The sequence below is a fragment of the Coturnix japonica genome, chromosome 18 (assembly GCF_054131305.1).
Source record: "Coturnix japonica strain WE chromosome 18, WE-NBRP24, whole genome shotgun sequence".
NCBI lineage: Eukaryota > Metazoa > Chordata > Aves > Galliformes > Phasianidae > Coturnix > Coturnix japonica.
The window spans coordinates 7,686,781-7,704,704 of NC_140680.1; the positions used below are offsets into that span (position 1 = coordinate 7,686,781).

At 36.7% G+C, this 17,924-nt stretch overlaps 1 protein-coding gene across 5 annotated transcripts in view; it reads right to left on the reverse strand.

Annotated features, from left to right (window-relative positions):
* Positions 1-17,924, reverse strand: part of TENM2 (teneurin transmembrane protein 2) — a 1,410,959-nt gene that overhangs the window by 1,370,756 nt on the left and 22,279 nt on the right. For 2 of the 5 annotated variants that reach the window (XM_085518797.1, XM_085518795.1), the window contains exon 1: positions 5,486-6,016. The exons of the other annotated variants lie outside the window; for them this stretch is intronic. The gene's annotated coding sequence lies outside the window, so the exon portion shown is untranslated. Of the gene's footprint in view, positions 1-5,485; positions 6,017-17,924 lie in introns of those variants that run through there. 5 annotated transcript variants of the gene reach the window in all.

The following is a 17,924-nucleotide window of genomic DNA, read 5'->3' on the forward strand; positions in this document are numbered from 1 at the left end:
TAGGGCTTGAGACAATTATTACCTTGTCTTTATCAATTTGCCTGCTTGCTGAAACCAAGTGAAACTTTGACAACTTTATTATGAATGTCCCAGTAATGAAGGAATGGACCTGGTAATACAGTCTCATAAAAAAAAACAGTGTAGATACCAGCTTATATTTGACAGGGGGGTTGGACTCAATGATCTCTGGAGGTCCCTTCCAACCCCTACAATTCTGTGAGTCTGTGACTATAAAGACACCAGAATGCTGGAGATGCTTTATCTATCACTAGAAGAATTCCTTCAAATATCTCACATGGGAGTATAGAAAACAAAAGACTTCCACAAGGCTTCCTGACAAAAATGTTTAGTTCAAATGCTTTGTCTTACTATAGAAAATAAAAACAATATTGTGTATGAGCTACTAGTTACCACTTTGAGCAAAAGAATAAGGAAACTACAGATGCAAAGGGCACCTGAGCTCATTTTTTTATTGCATCTTCTCATGTTTGTAAATAATTAAGGCATTTGCTTTATATATGCCTATTCCTGAAAGCTACTGAACACAAAAAAGCTTCCTTATGTTAATGGTACAGGAAGCTCTGCACACAAAGTGGGCAGTATCTTCTGCATTAGCAGATTGGTGTCAGAGAATAGATTTTGTTAATTACTGGTAACATTTTGTGATGTCAGTTTGTGAACTCTAAATATGACTGCACACAAATGAGGATTCATTCTTTCATGGGACAGATATAAGATAATGCCGCAGTCCAGGGCAGCCAGAAGCAAATGGTGGGTGCAAAAATGTCACGATTCAATAAATACATAATTTACAGCTAATCAAAAAGCATGAAAAACCAACTACAAAAACAGAAACAAGTCTTGTCTAGAGACATTTCTAAAAACTTAAAACAAATGTGCAGATCAAGCTTTTCAGTAGGAAAACATTTAACCTGCAACCTATCCTTGAGCTATAGCTGTGAGGTAGAGGGATTATGCAAGAGGCCTTTAAATAATCATTAAAAAAATGTTAGATTAAACTTCCTGGTGTTAGTCACTGTAATGTTTTGAGACAAGAAATTAAATAGAATTTGTTGAACAAAAATAGCATAGGGAAATATGAATTTTCCTTCCAGAAAGATGCAAAAAGAAACAAGTTTAATGTTGTTATTAAGAATACTATTATTTGATTACTTTTTCACCTTTACTAAATAAATTATATATATTTTAATAACTCCATAATACAGAGAAGGCACATAATGCATTCCTCATACTTAAAAGCTACACCAACAAAATAATCAGTTTCCTGCTTTTTCATACCTTCCTGTCCTTCAGACATGGCACATTTATTTTGAATTATGGCAATTTTTTTTCCTGTGCAAATTTAGACTCATCTATTCTTGAGTTAACCTGTGTAGCCAGCCTGCTGGGAGTCATTTTGGTTGAGCATCTGGCCCAACCACATGTTTTCCATTGAAAATAAATCATCATTTATGAGTTCTGAGTATTAAAAAAGGGGCAACAAAGATGAGGTTGCATATATTTACTACATTATGAAAAAAGATTATATCAAAATTGTGTTTCAGGAGTTTATGGAATAAACTGAAAATGAGATGCTTATCTCCATTGCAGAAAAGTAAATTATAGTTTCATAGCTCAACTGATTCTGCATAGATTAGAAATTTGAATAATATTGCAACACCATCTGTATATAATTGATATTTAATTAAAAATTAATACCTTAATTTATTTATTTTTTTAAAGGTTGTGATACATACTTGGCTATGGACCCTATTGGTGATTTTTCTTCTACAAACTAAAGATCTGGTGGGCCTGCCTTTAGTGAGTAATTGTGATCACAATACAGTCTTCAGGCTTCCTTAAATTAGTGAGGGACTCCAATATTTTGTCCTCATATGCCTCTCTGAAATACCATTTCAGTATCATAGACTGGAAACAGGTGCTAAGGAAACCCATTGCCCAAGTTATATGTCACCTGAGCATTCAGACCTGAAATACACAGGAGTCATTTGTTTTCATTAGGCAATCAACTTTCCTGTAAGAACCCTCTGGCTTTTATTTACAATATACATATCTGGCAACAGCAACTAATTAATTGTCAGTCTATTGGTATCAAAGCAACCTTAAAGCGATATTTCCCTGCGCAGGTGAAAGGAAAACAGAAACAATTAATCTGAAAATCCTTTTGCTAAAATGTCAGGAGACTTTAACCAAGTTATGGAAGCTCATGACAGGAAGGGCTCTCTCACCTTTGACATGACTGGCTGTAGAATGGCACATCTAACTTTTATGCAGACGTATCTGCAGCTGGAGATGTGTGCAGCTATGCCAGTCTCCAAGTAACATTGAAATAATCAGTTCAGTAGTCGAAAAAGTATAAATGCATAAACTGATAGACAAACTTGTTGAAACCCGTGATTGCATGAAAAAACTCATTACTCATTTTTGTAAATGAAAAGCAAACTAACAAATAAAAAATACTCTTAGTTGAAGCAGTTAAGGTAACTTGAAAACAAACAAACAAAAAGGGGATACAAAAGACATGGTGAGCTATTCCAAATTCATTATTTTGAAATAAAAATCTTCCAGGTAAAAAGCCAAAAGTCTCATTTTCTTGTGCCTGAGTAATGTCTTTTATATCCACACACTGATTATGTCTAACGCACATCACAACACTCACTGTACCTACATCTTTAGTGTGATCAGAGAGTGTGGAATGAATGCTTAACAAGGGTATGAACCATGCACTATGGATCCATATTATTGACTGCATAATAAAAGTCAATTAGAATATCAGTGAATGCAGTCAAAGCCAACACATTTCACTTCTTGTTCAGTGAACTGTCTAATGCCAAGAAGATTCCATAAAGTTATGAAGAATGAACAAGGACAATTTTGATCATCAAGTGACAAGGCACAGAAAATGACCTGAAGATGCATTTAAGATACAGTGTTGTGTACTGTGCTCTTTTTTTTTTTTTTCTCCTGATGAACTACAGGGGGCCATGACAAACATGCAAATTTATAAATTCAGTACAAGCAGCATTCCCTTGGATAGTTCCATAAAATGTTGGGCCAAGTACGAATTTGCCATAAGTTGTCACTCTACCAGTGCTTTCTAATTAGACAGAGAAGAGCGCTTTGTACTAGATATGTATTTTCCTCAGATACTGCAAATGTGATTAATGTCTTGTGTTTGCAATAAATTCTACTGGCTTAACTCTTTCCAGCAGTGTGCCCAGGAGATATGCTTCTGGGCTAACCAGGTACCAAAGCTGTTCCTGTAGGCAAAGTTACATAGCAAACTCCTTTTTCCAGCAGACTGCCTTGTTTCCCTTCTAAGACATTGTTCTGATGTGATGGCATATGGCACAGGTTTCCTGTGTGGTGCTGGGACCACATTCTGGGAGCTTATGAAATCCCAAGACTGTTAAAAGTACATATCACCTTAAAGCATCCTCTGTTTCTCTTCTATCACCTTCTAAGGAAAGGGAATTGCTGGTATTAGGACTCAAAAGCCTTAGGAATTTCATAGTTAATGCATTTATTGGTTACCACACTATAATCTTCAATTAAGCCCGACTCCCTTAAAGCATAAATACCCTCATCACAGCTCACACAGCCCTGTGTTGCACAGAAGCACCGACAGCACTAGCATCCCACTAGGTACATTGTTTGCACTGAAATAGCCAGATCCTCAACAAGTGTTTCTCCTTTCACATCACTGGAGCTACGCTAGTTTGGATCAGTTAAGGGATCTAAGTCAAGGACTTGTTGGCTCCACCCCAAAGTTGTCTCCTGCCCAGAGTCCTGAAACTGTAAGAAAGAACTACCAGGCACTGTCAAACTTTCTGTTCCTGCACTACTCTTTTATTGGTCCATATCCTGTGCCTGCAGATTGTAGGCATAAAGTAGGACACTGGAGCAGGTGTTTCCTCTTTTGAGTCAATACTGTTACTCAGAGTTTACCTTTCTCTCAGGATAGTTAAGTACCTGCGATACTGCAGATTATTTCCCCACAGAACAACACTACACTTTGAAAACCACATGACTAGTTTCACAAAAAGTCATTTGTTTCTTACAGACGATGCAAAAGCCTAGAATGTACTGCACAACATGTCTACCTCTTCTCAGAGCTAAAATAATCCTATTGAACAAAAGTTGCAAAAGTCCAGACAAACAGGGAGATTCATCCATTTTGAATTCCTCACACTCTGTCAAGAAGACCTCACTGGATAAAATCCAGTCCACATGCATTGAGAAAGCTGGTGTGAATTCCACTTTGGCTGATACTGATGTGGAAAACTCACATTAGAAATTAAGAAAACTCCACTGTTTGTTGTTGTTGTTTTCAAAAGGACAGAAAATCTCATGTATTAATAATTAAGTAGAAATGACTACAGTAAAAGACTACTAGCAGGTGAAATGGAAAATAATAAAGTTTCAAATCAGCAGCAAGTATTTGAGAACAGGCTTATTTACGCACTTAAGAGAGAAAGTGAAAAAAAATGTAATGTTCAGTGTCACTAAAGCACAATTTATTACACATCCTTTTCCAGTTTTCTCAGCTCTCTCCTCTCATTCTATAGCAGTGATTCATTTCAGCTATTTTTTATCTTAAGCACAAAGAGTTCCAAAATGATTTATGACATGCAAGACTACATCCAGCCAGTGCCCAAAAAATTATCTTATGAACTTCATACAGATGAAACTTTTGGCAATATATTTTTTTGAGTTGCTCTTAGTCTCCAGGTATAAGACAGACCCACGATTTCAGAGAACACTGGTTCAAACTATATGCCAGGAAAGTTCTTTGTTATTATTTAACCTGATAAGCATCAGCAGTGTTATTTTACAATGCTGAATTATAACCAAATCATGCTTAATTTAGCATACTTGGCTACTGGTTATATTTTTTTCTCATTGCCATATTACTTTTCTTTCTTTTACTGTATTACATGTCAACAAAAATACCAACTTGACTGTAAAAATTCGCTTATGCCACGTGCAGAAGCTCATAACTGTATTTCTGCATATGGGATAAGTATGACTAAACTCTTAAAACTATTCAATTAGGTCATATATAGATGCCTAGAAATATGTGTTAGAAAATTTAATAAAAATGATACACTAATCTTGTGCAACTGAACAGAACAGCAAAGGAAATTATTTTTAAAATGTTATAAATTAATTACATCATATACAAACATCAAGAGATATCTCAAAACACATTCTATAAACATATTCACTTTTAACTTCTAACTGAACAATTCACATTGTTATTATGTGTTTTAAAAAGATGCACAGTGCATCTTTAAAGTATATTGCAGATGTTCTCAGGAGTAAACTTGCTCAAAGGTAAGATAACATATGGACAAATGCAGTAGCTCTAACTGCTCAACAACAGCCAGGCACTATAGTCAGAAGTAACATTTGCTAACTTATGTTAACACTGTAGAAGGTAACATATGCAGAAATCTCTTACCTGCCTCAGTTGAATCTCTCCTGATAAGGTTTATTCTGTGAAAGATGCAAGTCTTTATGTATAAATCAGAAGCAAAGGTGTGCGTGGCACATCCAGTTTTCAGCAAAGCTCAAGCTTGTATGCGTAAGTAATAAATTGGCTTCTCAAAGTAGCTCAGATCGTATTAATTAGAAATAGTTAAAGTCACTGCTTGCAAGGTTGCTGATGCTGCTCCTTCTGCTTTGTGCCTTTGCGGAGAGCTAATGTATGAATAAGCCAGAGAGCATTTCCCTTTCTCTCCCGTTCTCTCTTTACCTTTCACTCCTTCTCTTTAATGGTGACTTAGAGTTCAGTTTATTCTGCAGACGGTGGTAGAGGACAGGCTGACAGGCAAGTGTTGCTTCCTCCCCTGCAGAGACACACTGAATGTGTTGTGAATAAAGACAAAGCCCTCTACCAGTGCACCACATCACTCTGTAGATAAGAGCTGCAAGGATGTGCTGTGCTGTTCTTCAGCATGCAGACAAGCCTTAAGCACAGCCGGACAAACTCATCATGCTTTCCTCACTGAGGACTTACTGCAGTAACTTCAGTTGGGTACCACACCTCTCCTGAGAGGGCAGCTCCATCTCTGCGGCTGGCAGGAGTTCTGCTTTGCCTTCTGGAACTGTCTGTCTATATGGTTTTGTTGTTTTTCTAAATCATAAAAAGCAATTTAATTCTACTCTTTCCTTCTGCCTCATGGGTAATGGGATAGATAAACCAACACTTTTTCATACAGTTAATTCATGTAAGATCCTCACTGCAGCTTCAGTTTTAGGGCTTGTACTGAAGTTAGGCCTGCAGGATACTTGCTAAAGTTTTTTGCACATGTAAAACTGTGCTTTCCCCTCTGTTCCCTACTCCACATTCTTTTTGTTTTTGTTTGTTTGTTTTTCCAACAAGAGTGATGGTGACTGTATACAAATGGCAATTTTAAAAGCCATGCAGAATACATATGAAATATACAATGTCTCAAGTTTACCAAGGGTGGACTTACAGCAATTTCGAAAGGATAAGCATTTAACTTGCTTTAAAAACATAACCATTTTTAATTCTGGATTGGTTTGTTTGTGTTTGTTTTTGGGGGGGTGGGGGGGAAGACACATATATGGATATACATACATGGTTATATGCAAATTTATGCTTGAGCACCTACCATGAAACTGTACTGTCTTTATTCCTCTACATCAAAGGCAAAAATCTTCCAGAGGAAAATGAAAAAACGGGGGAGTAAAAAGGAGGGTACTGAGGGAAAAAAGAAAATTTGCTTTCCCTGAGTATGTTCTGAACTACTTGGAATTAATTTCATTCCTGTTCACAAGTGACAAGAAACTCGTTACCAAATGTTGCTCTGTCCTCAGCTCTGAAATTCAGAAATCCCAAAGCCTCACAGCACCAAGGTGCTTGGACCATGTTCACAAAGGCTGTGTTAGGTACAGGAAGGATGCAGAAATGACTCCTAAAAGCATCTTCATTGTCCTGCAAATCCAGATTGGATGACTAGGTGCTTAAAGAACCACAAAGTATCACATGGAAACCCAGAATGGTACAAAATTCTGACTTCTTGAGTCAGAGTTATAGGGCATCTGATTTCTGTAGCACCAGGAGCTATAAGGAATGAAGTCACTTCTCTCAGGTTTGGAGACAACCATCGACATACTATGTAACATAATACACAACATACCCTGTGGATCTTTTATTCTTAATAAAAGTGCCTTTGGTCACTACAGGAATTATCTACACTACACTACAGGAATAAAAGAAATTATTGTGAAATTTGAACACACACACACAATTTAGTATGGTTTGAAAAGATAACAAGCATAAACAAGATAGAAAGTATTAAACACCAAAAAAATTGCAATTTGTCTCAGGCTGATATTTCCACTGAAACTGATCCAGCTGTCAATCATGTTGCAATTGTTTCACTGAATTTCAGTAATAAGGAAACAAAGAAATGGAGCATACAGCAGCCTGTGCCAGTTTCGTGAGTGCGTATAAAGAAAAGAAAACTTAAGGGACAAGAAAACTTTAAAATAGTGATCTATTTCCCTAAAGATGATCTCCCCAAGTAAGTTGCATCTGCTATTTGATAACCTGATTTGAAGATGAAATTGCTGTTCCCAAGGGAAATGTTAAGCAGTTAGCATTCAGATTAGAAATACTTTGGGATGGCTTGAGAACCATGACTGGTACTCAAGCCATTTTGCCTTGTCCTTCCTATAAACTGAAAACTTGAACCCTGGATCCGAGATCCCTTGCTTTCCCACTAGTGAATAATGTATAGCTGTTATGATGCAATACGGTAGTAAATTTTGCTGCAAAGAGACACAAACACACAAAAATTCACTCAAAAACCTCACAGTGCACCAAAGGCTGCACTGGGCAAAGCAGCTCCCAGTTTTTCCAGAGGAAGCTGTTGGTTCCCACTGGCTTTCAGAGCAGCTCTGGTTTTTAGAGCCTTGCTGAGCAACTACAGAATCACATACAGTGTAGGAATGTGACCTAAGTCATAAAACACGATTAATCCTCTACTTTCATAGTCAACATCCCAAGGGTTATTGATAAAACTGCAAGGAAGGAAAAGCAGGATATTATTAAAATGTAACCACTACTTTAGAATTTAATCTAAGCCTTCATTATTCTATATAAATGTTTCTGGCTTTTAATGTTCATATTACAAGTGGTTTTTAAAAATAGAATCTATCAAATGCACTGGCACAGGAGTGCAAAAAAAAAAAATCAAAGTCTTTCTAGAATTTCTCACTCTTTACAATGTGTTAGTGGGAATAAACCCAGTCAGTAGTAAGGATCAAATTAATGTCCAGCCCTGAGCAGCATGAAGGTCTTATTCATGAATATTCACAGCCATGAAATGACTCTACAAAAATTTTCACGCAAACAAACAGTCATCAGTATTAGAAGTATTTCACAGTGGAAATATTTTTGCCAGCCACTGTAAAAATCTTTTCCTCATCATCCATCTAATAATTTCTGGAATAATAACTAAACAAAATCTTCCACCTTTTGAAGTTTGCCCATGATGAGCAGCAAGTGTGACAACAATCAGGTCTGGATCACCATGCTGGATGTATCCGTTCTTTCTGATCAGACACTCTCACATGAAATAATGATGCTGTATATTTTAATTGCATATTCCATTAGATCATCACCTTCATCTACTACAGCACCATGGCCCCTATCAGTTCTTTAGCGTTCTTGCATTTATAAATATAGAATACTTTTTTACAGATTAATATTCTTTGGCTTGTATGTCACCATCATATTCAAGGAGCATGAAGAAACAGAGTGAGAAAGAGTAGGAAAGAAAGATTCCTACTTACTGCTTGGTGAGGTACCCCCAGCTGCTTTGCTATACTCTGATCTGTACTGCTTTTGCATTAACTTAGCAGCTGATTAACTGACTCCATATGATTTCTGACAGGTATGAGTAGTTTACTGATTCATGTGTTGATAGAAAAAGAAAGTCTGACAGTACTCTAAACTTCCAGAACTAGAGGCTCACTAAAAAGACAAACACAGGGAAAAAGGATAGCAGGTTACCTTCCTACTTCTGTTGAGCTTATTTATTGGAAACAGTCCCACATACAGTGGTTCCAGTTTAAATGACACAAACCAGTAACATTGCTATCACAGCTGCAGCATTGTAAATGTTGTTTAAGACATGGGGATCCTCAGTAACCAAGCCAGCTGTTACCTGAAAAATACTGCTTACAGTTCCAAGGACCAAATTAACCCATCTCCACCACTTTTGCCTAGAGGTCAACATCAAAAACAGAACAAAATAAAATGTAATAAAATTATTACATTTGAGATACCTGCTATTCTGGATTTTAACCTGTCAGCTGCTGGAGATGCTCTCAGTCAGCACTATGGGTTGTCAGTGCTCTTGTATTTAGTCAGAGTGTATACTGGATTTAATCGTAGGATGTTCAGGAGCAGCTTTAATTTCCTCTTTCCACATACCCTATTTCTCTGTTGTTGTTTTCTTTTTCACAGATATTTAAGTTCTTTTCCTAAGCATAAAGGACATTCTTCAACAAAATAGAAAACACAATCAGACCATAAACTTTTGTCAGCTGCTATGTATGCAAGGTTTATAAGGGATATTGAAATGTGGATGGATGGCACGGTTTTAAAATGTCAGTTTAGGAATTATTTCTTGTCTGCAGACACAGAGAGAACAAAATTCTGGGCTAAAGTCTGTATACTTCTGGTATGTACAATATAAAAGGACATAAAAAGTTACATGGGCAGATGAAGAGCAAATAATAAGTACTTTTTTTTGCACAATTAGTGATCCATTCAACCAATTGTATCTGGCTTTTCAGAACTGTGCTACAAAGGAGTACCTTTAAACTACTAGACTCATGAGTTTCAGTAGTCCCAAGCATAACACACTTGGTACACTTCACATATTAGAGTCCCAAATTTGAATAATAGCTTCAAAATCAATAGGGATGGAAATTCTGGAGTTCAGTCTAGAGAAAGCTGTTGGCAGTTCTCTCCATATAGGATACTAGTTTTTCAGCACAAGCAATTATACAAAGCCTAACAAAGTGTTTCTTAACAGAAAAGACAGAAATTTGTCATTTGCTTTTGTGATGTTCCCTTTTAATGAAAAACAATGTATTTGACAGAAAAGACAATGTGTCAGGGGAGAAACACTTTGCGAGTAAATTTTTACAATTATGTAAGTTGTCAGGTAACTTTTAAATAGCCTGGTTATTCCTAGAGTGTAAAAGACCCAGAAAATCAAGAACATTTCTGCCTCTGAGCTACTGGGATCCTTCACAGGCATTAAATGCTAAATGCACTCATTATGCATCATTGTTTTATTACTATCTAAATCATTTGTGTATTAGCTCAGATAAATGTGCCCCCAAGGGAGTGCTGTAGCTTTTAGGGACTTCCGTCTTTTCATAATGGAAATAAAAAAAAAGTGAAGAAAAGCGAGAGATCAGTTATCAAATATCTGCAGAGATAAAGAGAAAACAGGAGCTTATGTAAGCATTGCAGTTAGTCTGAAAATAAAAATAAACCATTTCCCTTTGTTTGTAAAGCATAGATGGAGATTATCATCTCTGGAGTTGAAGTGACTTTGGCATATCTGAATTGAAGGACAATTCAGAATAAGAAGCCTGTACTTTGAAGCAGGAAGAAAATCAGCCACAGAATCCTATCTTTTCAAAAAATGTACATGAAATCCTACAGAAAATAAAAACAATAGCAAGATATTCAGTATCTTCAGAGAACTAGATATCTACACTGAGAAAGTTACACATATCAAAAGAAAAATAAACGTTTTAAAAGAGTAATGTGTGACCTCATCCATGGCAGTTCAGCACATCTGCCTTACAACATTTAAAAACTGAAATCCTAAGGTGCCTGGCCATAAGCTGAACACATAGCGTAATGGGTCTCAAAGACATCCTTCCTGTGGAATCCTGCAGAGGCCCAAGATGGCTAAGAGAGGTTTAATTTAAACCTCTGTGCATCAGCATTAGTTAATCTGGCCATTAAACTTTAGAGTTATCCACTTCAGAATAGCTCTGCTCTTTAGGTGATGTAATAAATCAAACCATGCCACATTAATGGAAAGCTAATGATAGCAGGTTAACCTGGCTTTCCTACCTAGCTTTCACTGCTACTTGTGTCCAATCAGCCTGTCAGCTCCAGCCATTACCCAGGAGATGAATCCAGTCACTTAGGTGGTCCATCTCCGATCCTAGCCTTTGATTAGTTTTCTGTACCTTCAGTACAGCTTCCCAATTTTATCACCAGCAGAATATACTGAAATCTGTCCCTTGGTTTAGTAAAGGGTGGTAACTAATCTTGGGTCTCTAGCAAACTATTTGTCACGTCCAGGCCAGCTGGTGAACAATTTCTCAAAATTCTTCCAGTGTCTCAGGCTTAATTCAAACTTTCGAAATAAAAGCATACAATTGTTACTATGCACATGTTACCAGAAGACTGTGGGTTTTTTCAGCATACCTTGTTTCACTAACTCTTTTACTGTTTTCTTTTCCTAGGAAGTTTGATGGAAAATTGCTTACCATCAGGCTTCAGTAGCTTTTAGAAAGTCAGTTAATATTTTCTTTATATTTATTTATTCACTTGTTTTCCATGGGTGAGCATCCCCTAGTTGTGTTTTAAGTCTCTAAACTTCTTTGATTTTGTTTTCATGTTTTCTCTAATAGGCTGCTTACTCAAAACTGTTGCCAGAAAGATGGATTAGCAAACAGTTAAAAGAAAAGTAAGATATCATATCAAGGAGTCTGTTTCTAGTGTTGCACCCAGTTATAACTGCCTTATATAACAAGGAGCAATGAAAGACCTTCTAAAAGGAAGAATCCTACAAGCATATTCTTTGGTCTTTTCTTCAATAAAAAAGTCTGAGCTCAATTTTTATGGCTATGGATGATTTGATAAATTCGCTGAACTTGCATAAAGGCTTGAATACACCCTAAAATACATGTAAAGAAAGGAGGAATGCTCTTTTCTCTCCTTACATACATTTCAGTTTCCCATGAAGAGGATAGTAGAGGTCAGAGAACACAGCTAAAAAAACATTACCCTAACAGCCTGTTCATGATTCTTTCTCACAGTAAATAGAAGAGAAGCAGCTATATATGAGGCATATTCAATGTAAGAATGCAAAATGACTTGGCTCCAGAGAGCAGTAACCATGTGAATTTTTTTTTTCTTTCAATGCAAATGAAATGTTTTAAAGCAGATTATGGTGGGTGTGTGGCAATACATTCATCTAAGGGAAGAACATAGCAGCAGGAGGGCTAAATGTCTCTACTTCTGTAGGCTTTCCTGAAATGTGCTGTGTACAGCAAATCATTGACATATTGGATGACTGAAGTGGAAGCCCCTGAGAACCTGGGGTAAGACAGAGCCAATAAATGCACAGGCCTAAGGTGCATAAAGGATAGTGTGGGTGGGGAAGAACTGACAAAACATTCCTTGCACAGATGGCTCTGAAAAATACAGAGATTGAAATAAAAAGCTCAGGCAGCACAGCATGGGCAGCATGACATCTTTGTGGTTTGTGCTTAATCTTTGTTTTCTTGCTTTACTTTGATGTAAGATGATCTGATGGCATCAGAGTGCATTTCTTACCATCCTCTCTGGTTTTATCTCTGAATGATAGTGGGGACATGATGCAGGGAGGAAGAGTCAAGTCTATTCTCTCCCTTCTTTCAGTTCTTTTTACTTCTTTGTGCTACCCTATCAAAAAGTGTAGCTCTAGTCTTTACTCAGGAAAGGAGGAACCACAGTCAGAGAAGAGGTTGACTCTTCTGGATATTTCCTTACCAGATGAGAGAGGTGTCAGGAAGTAAGGCAGACTCAAGCCCCCTGTCAGCTACAAAAAATATACCAGAAATAATTCCGGCTTTTTTTTTTATGCTCCGTGAAACGGGGAACAGCTTAGTTATTATCATCCTGGTCGCAATGTCTGTCACAAATACATGTATTACAGAACCTATCATCACTATCATCAAAGAGAAAAAACTGACATGCTTTCAGTCACCCTGTTTTCCATTGTTTACCTAACTTGAGCTGTTTGGGCTAACATTCTTAATTTCAGAAGTCTACATACCATGAAATTTATCAGAAAACAAACAAACAAACAACAACAAAAACCATCACTAGAAGGATTTCCATACACTGATACCAGAATCTGCAAAAATAACGGAGTGGAAAACGTAAAGACAAATCAAAGGTAGACAGTGAACAGCTGGGTATGGAAAGTGGGAACAAGGATGTAGATAGAGGAGAAGAGCTAGTAGAGAAGATGTGATGTGGAATTATGCAGAAACAAGAGATTTTGAGCTAAGATATCTTTGGATTTAAGAAAGAAATATTGATGTGTAGGAGACCAGCCCTTGACAAGGAGCCACTGTTATAGTCACAGATTGATGGGGTAAAAACCAATAGATGAAATCCATCCAACTTCAGAAAAAAAAAAGAAGAAAAAAAAAAAAGAAGAAGAAAAAAAGAAGAAGAAGAAAAAAAAAGAGAGTAGATATCTATCTATCAGATAGACTTTGAGGACCAGAAGAGAAATCAATAGTCCTGCAAAAGATCTATCCCTCACTTTTAGAATGTACCTGTGAAATCCATTGCTCCAATTTACCTGCCTTGAAAAGATGGCAAAATTGGTTTGTTGTCCAAATGCACAACTGCGTGTTACATTCTTCAAAGTTGTTTTTTTTTTTTGTTACTAAGTGTACTGAAAACAAAATAACTGCTTTGGGGTTCAGTCAGGAAATCTGTTAGAAAATAAGAACAGATTAATCAGGTCAGATGAAATGTGTAATCTGGTATCCTGTCTCATCATGGAGAGCAGTTTATAAGTGTGGAAAAGTGTAAAAGCAGCAAATACAGATGATACTTCTGCCAGAATAATGTCCCAGCTTCCTGAGCTAGAGTTTGCATCTGCATCATTGTGTTTAATAGCCCTTGATGGGTCCATGATTTTCTCTAATTGCTTATTGCTCTTTTTATACTTTTGGTATCCTAAAAATTGTGAGTTTCACACTTGAATTATGCATGGCATGTGAAATACAGAGTTTTGGTTTAAATTTGTTTTACGAGAGTTTCAGTGGTTGCCCATTGGCTCGTCTATTGTAAGAGGTGATGAATAATCATTTCTTATTTGCATTCACTTAGAGACCTTTATTTTGTGCCTGCTTCAGTTGTTTCCTTTCAGAGTTCTATTCTATTTAACTTTCCCACATAGGGAATTCATTCCAACATGTTTGTCATCTCATTATTCTTCTCCAGATCTTTTCCAGATCTGAAGTATCTGCCAAAACTGGAGAGGGACAGTGTCTTCTAAAAATGTTCTTGCTTTTTTTTTTAGTCATTAGAGGGATCACGTAGGCATTTTTTTAAATAATAATCCATTGTGACCCCAGATCACTAAATAATTAAATGAAAAGCATAGCATTTCTGATACTACACATAGGTACTATGTAACTTATCGACTTAGTGTGAAATTTACCTTCCTTTTCTTTCCATGGTGACTTAATGAGCAAACTCTAGTTTCACTGTTAATGAGAGTAATTTTTATAATTTTTTAGCTTCATAACCTTGCTATTTCTTCCATTGATATTTAGAACAGATCCTTACAATTAATTTTACAAGACTTCATCTAAAGTCCAAGCTGCATCCCAAGACTTTCTATTCTGTTTTTAATCAGATATTAATCTCTAGAAGCAACAACTCTTTAGACATTACAAAATTTAAACTACATAAAAAATAAAATTATCATAACCTGAAATCTGCCCATGGACAACAGCCAAGCCATTCCTAACTACATATTTTAACTGCTTCAAAAAACTATAATGGCTTTATAAAGAATGATTTCCTTCCTTAGATATATATTTATTCCATTATTACTAATCCTGTCCCTCATTATAGTCTCATAGTACAGAAGACTTTCTTACGACTGTTTCCAGGGTCCTTTATTAATTGCAGAAGCTCAGAAGCGTGGAATAAAAAGCTGGAGATTTCAGGTAGCAGAGGATGGTCATCACCAAAGAGGGTAATTCCCCAGTGAACTGAAATCTTCTGGATTTTTTGACAGTTTGTATGCAGTGTGGGTGGAAGTGATTTTTTCAAACATTTCAGAGAATGCACAATTAACCGGAAGGGTTTCTACCCTTCAGGGAAGTAGTTCAACATGTAACTTCTGTGTACATCACAAGGACGTGAAGAAACAGTTTAAAAAATAGAGAATTTGACAGAATGTTCTATCAAGTTAAATAAATAAAGACAAACAATAAACAAACAATGAAACACCTTTAACAAGAGATGTTGCAACCTCACTTTCATTCAACAGCTCAGCTCACAACCCAGGCTAATGGAGACCTGTATTTTAATTTTTTAAGATTGGTTTGACCCTACATGAAATGGAGCTCCATAATCACCTTAGCATGAGGGAATATTTTAGAATTGGACTGTCAGATACCTTCACTTTACCATAAACTGCAAGTACTTAAATAATAGCTGAAAATAAAGCAGCACATCCAACAAGGGAAACTGGGTATACCATTTCAGTACAGTGTCAAGATTCCTCTTCGAGAAACAAGACTGGAATTGAACACACTGTTTATGAGTACTATCAGCTTATCATTTGCTCAACAGTGAACTCTTCAATGAGCTTCAGCTCTCACATGAGTATAAAAACAACAGAGAGAGCAATTACATAAATCCCTGCTAAATTACACTATTATATAATCCAAATAACAACTTCATAAGAAATTCAAAATCTGCCAGAAAATCTTGAAGGCAAAGTAGGGTCCTCACAAACAACTTACAAACTGCCCCAAGATGTTACTTTGAAACATCAAAGAGCCAATTCTCAAGGACTTCACTAATCACCGGCTGTGCTCTGTAATCTCAAAAATTCCCTCCTCCAATGCATTTAACAGTGCAACAGATCAAGTGCAACAAAGGTACTGAACCCTTGAAGCCCAGAAGACTGACCTCTATTGTGTGACCCACTGAGATGACACTGATGAGACGCCCTGATGTTTTTCCTTAGCTGAGGACAGTGATCATAGATGAAACTGTTACATATTTCAGTCACATACATTTTAAATAATGGTGAAAGGGTGGAATAGTTTCAGTAATATGATCATGTACAGTTAAAATACATAGATAGATGCCTAAAATGGAAGTGAGCAGATAGCCTCCCAAACACTTAGTTAAGCTCATCTAAATTCATACCAACAACCCAACGTACTTACTTCAACACAATGTTCTATATTTTATCATTGCTCTTGTTAAGCTCTACCAAAAGGGGCATAATCACATAGCTTTAAGAGCAAAGCACACGTTCATAAATGGCTCCACATTAAAGTTGCTTCGAAAACTCCCTTTAGAGGAAACCTGTTCTCCTTCATCATATGCAACATTCCCAGTCAGCTGTATGTTAATACAGGCTGCACTGTATAGAATGGAGTGCAATCCCTACTTTTGCATTAGCTACTGCAGAGGGCAAGCAGTGCAACACAGATGTTGCACCTCCAGGTGCTAAGTCCACCCTTTTTCATCAGTTCACAGGAGAGATTACACATGCACACAAACAGGAAGAGGGAAGGTGATTTAGCAGACTCTGTTAACATTCTGAGCTTTTCACCATCTTTCCACCCCAACCCCCCCAGACAGAAATACATCATTCAGCCAATCTATCAGGAACTCTTCACATTCTGCTCACTGTCATTGTTTTTAATTGTTAAAATGCCAAAGAAAGTCTCCATTGCTTATCACTCTAGTTTTCAGGTCAGACTCAGTGATAGCTATGAACAGCCCTGCTATTCGTATCAGTTACCTTTTGTAACCTGAAGAAAGGAGAAAGTTACTGACTGACACCAAGGAGAATTTCTTTACATTCTACCCTCACTATCCAAAGGGGCTTTGGGAGTTGATACTACCAAATTAGTGTCAATTTGAGGTATTTCTAAGAAGTAGGCAAGGAACAAAAAAAACCCTCAAGATTACCTGCGTTCATTTTACATGCAGCCCACTGCTAACTTCTAATCGTAGGCTCTGTCTGTCACCTGGAAGGGCACGCTAAGTTACTGTCCATATTGTTTAATTATACAAGGGAATAATCTTGCCTCACTTAAGCATGAAATGTCAGGAATTTTAAAATCAAACAAAAATAGTTGCATCTTCTTATTTCCTGAAATAAACATTTCTCACAAAGGAAGATAAGCTGAGATTTCTTAAATTGTCTCTCCTCCAAAGGCACTTGCCTATTTATCAGACATCTTCTCAGTGATTCAGATTATGGCTCACCAGGGAAATTGATGAGCCAGTTCTTCAAAGTTTAACCAAATCAACGTTACCAACAAGGGACAAATAGGATATTTGTTATTTTACACCTAAATATGCCATATTTAAGCCATCCATTTTAAAATGAGGAAAGCAATTTAAACACATCCTCCTGCCTCACAAAACAATAAAAAGCCTGTGTGCTTCATCTCACACATTAGTAAGGTTACTACTTGCTATCTAATATCAACTTGTCTTGTCAACACTGATTACCAGAGTCAACAGAAAATTTCATGCAGAAACTTTTCATTCATCCCTGAATGCCATTTTTTGAAGTATAAGCTAATACAATTAATCCAAATACTACAGTCATTAGTCAGTTGATTGCTGAGTAGTGACAGGATGCACTAAGAGCTCTGAATCATTCAGTCCTGAGAACTGGGCTCAGCTGCAGATCTGATGCAAGTACAGAGTCTTTTAACATGGAACTATAGTTGATTTGCAGAAATTCCATACCTTTTTCTGAGCATCCTTTGTTACGCAGATTTATTAAAAAAATAAATGTTTTTCATTTTGTCAAAAGATGAAAATGTGCATTCTA